Here is a 6,541-nt window from a genome sequence, read left to right as displayed (position 1 = left end):
GTTGGCAAAAGGATTAAGCTACAGATGATAGGGTTGCTATAAATGAAAGAGAGCTTAGTTAATTCCTTTCTGAAAACAAAGAGGAGAGTGAAATCTGGTACATTTCTAAGATACAATCGTAGTATATGTTCAAATTCAGGACAAATATCAGGGCCAAGAACACTCTGAACAGCCGTGAATCCATGCTTACCCCGAAATACCACTCAGCCACTCAGGAATCTTACAGGCCCTTGGCGCTTGTGAAAACTTTTTCCTAGAACTGACAACTTGTCCCTGACACTCAAGGACCTCACTCCTCTTCCTGCCCTTTAGCCCTGACCATAGCTGGCAAATGTTCTTGTACTGCTTAGAATAATTTTCTGATAGTTCAACTCTTTAACGTCCGCATGCCATAAGTAATCATTAACTCCACTCTCTCAAGATCCCAGCTTCAGACTATGCAACATAATTTCCTCTCACTCTTATCCAAAAGACAAAAGTAGTGAATTCTGTCATCATCTTAAAGAACTCCTCTCAAATGATCCATTTTTATATCAGTCAGGAATTTTAAACAGATGTGAGAATCAAATGCTATACTTACAGAGAAAGATCTAATTCTTTATTCCTTTTTTTATATCCTGTGATTGTTTCTGTCATCACAATTATTTTAAAAGCATCTGGGATTTAGTGCTTTTTGAAAGACTCACTCCACCAGACTCAGATGCAGTATTCCAAATGGTACTTATTCACAGTTTTCCACGCTCTCTTCTTTATCCCACGACCACCCAAAAGGAACAGAACTTACAAAAGGGTAAAGCGAGAGTCCTTTCTAATTCTGCTGATATTTCAGTCTTGCTCACAAAAGAAATGTACAACCCACTTCCCACCTACTCTTTCCCAGTGGAGCAGGAAAGCTTACAGGATTGGTAGCAGCCTAAAAGTCACTGTGCTGTTAGCCAGAGGTGACGTCACAGATCTCTGAATGGCCTCAAAGCCTCCCTACCTGTGGGGTGGTGATCTTGTTGATGGTGTACTTGGCGAGGGCCGTGAACACACGCTTGCAGCCCCCTGTCCCCAGCTTCTGAGGAGCCTCAGGCCTTGCCGTCTTGGATTCAGGCAAGGAGGACCTGGATGCTCCGGACTGCCCTCAGACTTAAGCTGTGTTCTTAGAAGAGAGATCACCAGGAGCCCTGCTTTCAATGCGTTATTGGTGTTTGCCCAGATTATTAAAGCAGTGCTTTCTTTCTTACGTGATCATCAGTGCTTGGCAGTGTGTAGTACTGGGAAGAAATGTGAGGCAAAAGAGCAGAGGCAAAGGGCCTCGCTTCCTACATAAGAACTGAAACAACTTAGAAACCGAAAGGAGCATTTGGTTTTTAGTTAGGTTTTTTTTTTTAATGTCGGTTTTCTCTTGCTACCATAACCATAAATTCAGTGGCTCCGAACAGCACATTTATGGAGTCGGAAGTCCAGATGCAGCTTGCTTCAGCTGGCTCCCTGCTTGACATTTTCCAAGGTGAAATCAGGGTATTAGGAAGGCTGCCTTCCATTGTGGAGGCTCTGGGCGGGAGTCCGATTCCAGCATCACTCAAGTGGCCAGCAGAATTCAGGTCCGTGACGCGGTAGGGCTGAAGTTCCTGCTCCCTTAGCAACAGGGTTGTTTCCAGCCAGGGTTGTTCCCTCTTCAAGACCAACAATGACAGGTAGAGTCCTTCTCACACTGGCATGTCTCTTGACTTCTCTCCAGGCTCCTGTTTCTTCTGCTGCATCTCCCTGCTTTTCTCTTCTTCATTTGGAGACTCAGGAGATTAAACAGGGCCCAATTGGATGACAGAAGATACTCTCCTTATTTTAAGTTGGCATATACTAACTTTGCCTCCATCTACAACGTCCTTTCACAGGATGCCTAGATTAGTGTTAAGATGAATAACCAGAGCATATGAAACATGAGATTAAAAACATGACAATTATTCCAATCCCATAGCTCACTCATTTCTCATTACAACTCTAATAACCACTCATACCCTCAATTCTGGCTAAATTTTTGTTTTTGTCCAAATGTCAACGTACTTACTAAATGACACTTTAGGAGTCAACCACCTCCTACCATTCTCTAGCTATTTCATTGGGCCAGTCTCTAAATCTCTCTGAGCTGAAAGGATGCCTATATTCCATACCGGAGTACGACAGTTCAATTTCCCAGCTTTGGCTCCTGGCTCCAGCTCCATGCTACTATAGACCCTGTGTGAGAGCAGATATTGTTTTAGTTGTTGGGTTCCTGACCCCATGGAAGATTCCTGACTCCTGGCCTTGGCTCAGCCTGGCCCTTGTGTTAGCAAACCTTGGAGAGTGAACAAGCAGAAGGGCAGCTGCTCTCTGTATACTCAATCTCTGTTTCTCTGCTTTGCAAATAAATACAGAACACTTTTCAAAGTGTTGGTGAGAAGTAGAGTCAATAGATTTATCAATAGTTTATTTCTGTTAAGACGTTTAGAAATATATGGTGGGTGTTAGACATGGTGGGTGAGACTTCATTTGGAATGTCTGCATCCAGTATTGGAGTACCAGAGTCGACTTCTGGCTCTGCTTCCAGTTCCGGCTTCTTGCAGTGCACGTTCTGGAAGGTAGCAGATGGCTCAAATAGTTGGGTTTCTGCTATGCATGTGGAAGGTCTGGATGCAGTGCCATCTCTTGGGTTGGCCTGGCCTGCCCTTGACTATTTTAAGCATTTGGGGAATGAAAAAGTCGATAGGCACTCTTTCTATATATATCTCTGCCTCTCTTTCTCTCTCTCTCTTTCTCTCTCTCTCTCTCCTCTGCTTCTTTCAATCTCTTTCTCTCTGTGTGTGCCTTTCCAATGAAGAAATTTAAAATCCATGCACGAGAACCTTCAAAAATTAATAGAAAATTTATGTTCTGAAAAAAACTGTGCACAGATATCATAGCTTTCTGCACCAAAACAAATGTTACATTTTATACAAAACTCTTTACCTTCCTATAGTAGAAGTTGTGTACTCTACAGAATACTGAGTGAAAATCTGTTGTGAATGAAATTCAAAAACTACAAACTGAAATGCAAATGTTTATTGCATTTTCTTGTGTTTTAAACAAAAATGTGTTTAAAGTTCACAAAGAAAGTTTTCTAAACTAGTGTTTGCCTTGTTCGGCTGTGGCAGAGATCCTGGTCTGCATGTTAGCTGGAGGACCTTGGGAATGTCATTTTGTTTTTCAGAGCCTTTCTTTTATTATCTGTGAATCAATGTGTTTGACACAAGGATCTCCAACGTGCCACTCAGCTTTGAAATACTATGCTTCTATTTTATGTTCTAGAATATAAGTTGCACTAGCAATCAGAGTTGTAAGGTTGCTATTTATAGTAAGCTCCATACAAGATGACTGTAAAATGCCCAAGACAATCTCATAATGCTGGACTAAAAACCTCTTCCTGGATAACCTGGAATCTCTCCATCCCAGGTACTTCACAGTTGTTTATCACTATCGCTAGCATTTCTTCACCCCTACTTCCAAAATATTTGGCTATTGAAGAGGTTCAGTTTGAAAATTCATATTGGTTAATCAACTAGTTGTCATTCTGTTTCAAAAAAATATAAAATATATTTCACTAATAAAAATTGTTTCTGAATTCAATCTCAAAAAAACCAAACAAGAAGGTAAAATCTCATTCAATAACTTAATTATAGAAATTTTTTCTTTCCCTAAGAATTTTGTTTTTATTTCAGATGAGCCATGAAGCTTTAATAGCGAAGTGCCTCAGTCATAGTCTCTAGTTCCCCAAGAATGCATTCAGTTTTCTAAGTGTTACCCCATTCTTTCTGGATCTGAAATGAAGACTATTTTTATTAACTTTAGTGTTGAACTTTAAAAAGGAAACACTTTTTTCTCCCAGTCTTCTTTATGGAGATTTTATGCTAGTGACTCTCATCCTGTTACAGCACTAGTGAAGGACGCTGGGGGAATGGGATCATGAATTTGCCAGTCACTTTCCTTTGACTGGCACCTTGGACCTTGGACACCCTGGCTCCCTGCAGGGACCCTCCCCCAGGGTAGGAGATACTGGGGGTAGGAGGGCAGGAAAATGATAGGGTCTGTTGAGTGTGAGCGCAAGTCCCTGTCACATTTGAGTTAGTGCTTCTTAAAGGGGGGAAAATGAGTTATTTTGACCACACTGTGGTGGTCAACCAGTCTTCACGTAAAGAAAATAATTTTCTTTGCCATGGTAATCTCCCAGGTTGTTGTAGCTGGCTGGAATGGAAGTTTCACAAGATAAATGTGGCATTCTGTGTGTTCAGCTCTAATCAGTTGCATATGTGGGGTGATTTCAACCTCATGGCTCAGGAGCAGGGTTGGAATGGAAGTGTTCGAGAGACTCAAGGGCAGAGCAGGGCAGGACTCCACACACAGCTGTTTATCCAGAGGTTGGCAGTTGTATCCTGGCCGGTGTTAAGGGTAGAGGTGTAGACTTAGCCCAAATAAGAAGGCAGGAGAGATGTGCTGACTGTGAACAAAGAAAGAGAAGGATGTGAAAGCAGTAAAACAACAACAGACCTTGAACTTGTTCTCTGAAATGCAGGTACCAGGGGAGATAAATAGGATGGGGTATGGGGCACTAGTTGACTCATTCATTCCACACATTGGGCACCCATGTTGGGTTCAGGACTGTGTTAGCTGCTGGTGGTACAACAATGAGCCACTTGGACCTTGTTACATGTCTTAAGGAGCTTATGCTCTATGAGGAAGCCAGTGCAAAGAGTCCACTCATGTACTACTTCCATTGTATCCTTCCTCTGAAAGAAACTCACCTGCTGAAGTATGTTCTCCCAGTCCTTCCAGTATGTATCTGTGAGCACCAAGTGCTCATCGTCAAAATATATCACTCCTGTGGAGTCTGCCCTACTGTGGTTCTTCCATGGCAGAGGCTATGGGTCCAGGAAAGCAGTTTTCAATTTCCTCCGTTGGAAAGATTTGGGGCAGTTGGAATGTTAGTGTGGGATAGTCGAGGACTGTGTCAGACTAGGAAAGATCAAAGCAGGACAGAATCGGGAAGTCAGTTCTGGCGACTTTCTATCCATCTCCACTGTTACTCACCAAACGCCATCCTTCAGAGGTTTCTATTGAGGGTGGGTAGGTGGTAAAGTGGCTGAGCCATTACTTGAGACACCCACACCCCATTTCAGAGCTCCTGAATTTAAGTCCCAGCTCTGCTTCCTATCTAGCATCCTGCCATGGCACATACCGGGTGGCAGCAGGTGATGGATGAAGTTTTTGAGTTCTACTTGGGTTCTTATCATCCATGTGGAAATCCTGGATTGAACTGCTAGCTCCCAATTTCTGCTTACATCAGCCCCAGCTGTTCCAGGTGTTTGGGGAGCAAATGAATGGATGGAAAATCTCTCTCTTTCTTCCTCTGTGACTTTGCATTTTAAGTAAGAATATATAAATAAAATGAACAATTTTGAAATGTTGTTACTGAGCACATTGCTCATGCTATCTTTCTGGATCAGACACCCTAAATTCAATTCCACGTTTATTTTCCATGTCACTTAGTCCTAGGTATTACTAGGCAATGGGAAACAGCTGATCACTGTATTCAGCCCAAGTTGTCACTGGAGTAAGAGTAAATGCTTCTCTTTTTAACAGATGTTAATATTTCTGTGGCCTAAATGAGTTAGCAGTGAGGGTACAAGACCGGGAACAGCCAGAGGGCTTTGGACTCAGTTGTCTGTTATTCCAAAAATACACTGTGCTGCCCCAGGCGGCTTCTCACACATCTATGACCGATGGGATAGAAGGTGGAGATACTTGGGACCAGCAGGATAAAGCTGCTCACTTTGTACACATGAAAAATCCCTACTTAGGGTAGAACTTTCCAGTAGATATTCTGGCATGCGTTCTACAGCATGCTTTTCATTCTGAACCAAGTAAGTGCACTTCTGACATCATCATTTTTCTCAGTTCCTCTCACATTTAAAAGTGTGACTTTTTAAGAGGAATTTCTGGATCAAAAGGTGAAGTTGGAGCCTATCCACTGTTGTTGTTGTTGACTGTTGTCATTAGCTTCTCCGAGAACCACTGAACGGAGCAAAACATCTGAGGCGCTACCCCTGGACTCGCCATGATCGACTCGAAGGAGGCTGGCTCAGAGAACCAGGTTCTGCTCGCTATTGTCTTTCTTTTCCTTACAAGCATTTATTTTTAAATTTATTTTCGTTTTGTTTGAAAGGCAGACAGAAATTCAGAGAGGAGAGATCTTCTCTTTATATGTTCCTCAAGTGTCCAGTATAGGCACGACTGGACCTGGCTAAAGCCAGGGGCTTGGAACTCTGCAGCTTTCATGTGGGTGGCAGAAAGCCAGGCACAGGGTACCCCCTGCTTGCTGAGTCTCTGTGTGTTAGCAGGAAGCAGGAATGAAGAGCGGGGTGGGAACTTGAACCCAGGCACTCCAGGTGGGCTGTGGGGGTCCAAAGCAGTAACTTCACTGCTGCACCAAGTGCCAGCCCCAAGTGTTTCACTTATATAGCCCCCCTTTTTAACTGAAAAGATA

This window comes from Ochotona princeps, chromosome 3, assembly GCF_030435755.1.
Source record: "Ochotona princeps isolate mOchPri1 chromosome 3, mOchPri1.hap1, whole genome shotgun sequence".
NCBI classification, from domain to species: Eukaryota; Metazoa; Chordata; class Mammalia; order Lagomorpha; family Ochotonidae; genus Ochotona; species Ochotona princeps.
The sequence above is the reverse complement of the archived record's forward strand: the minus strand, read 5'-3'. Positions refer to the sequence as shown.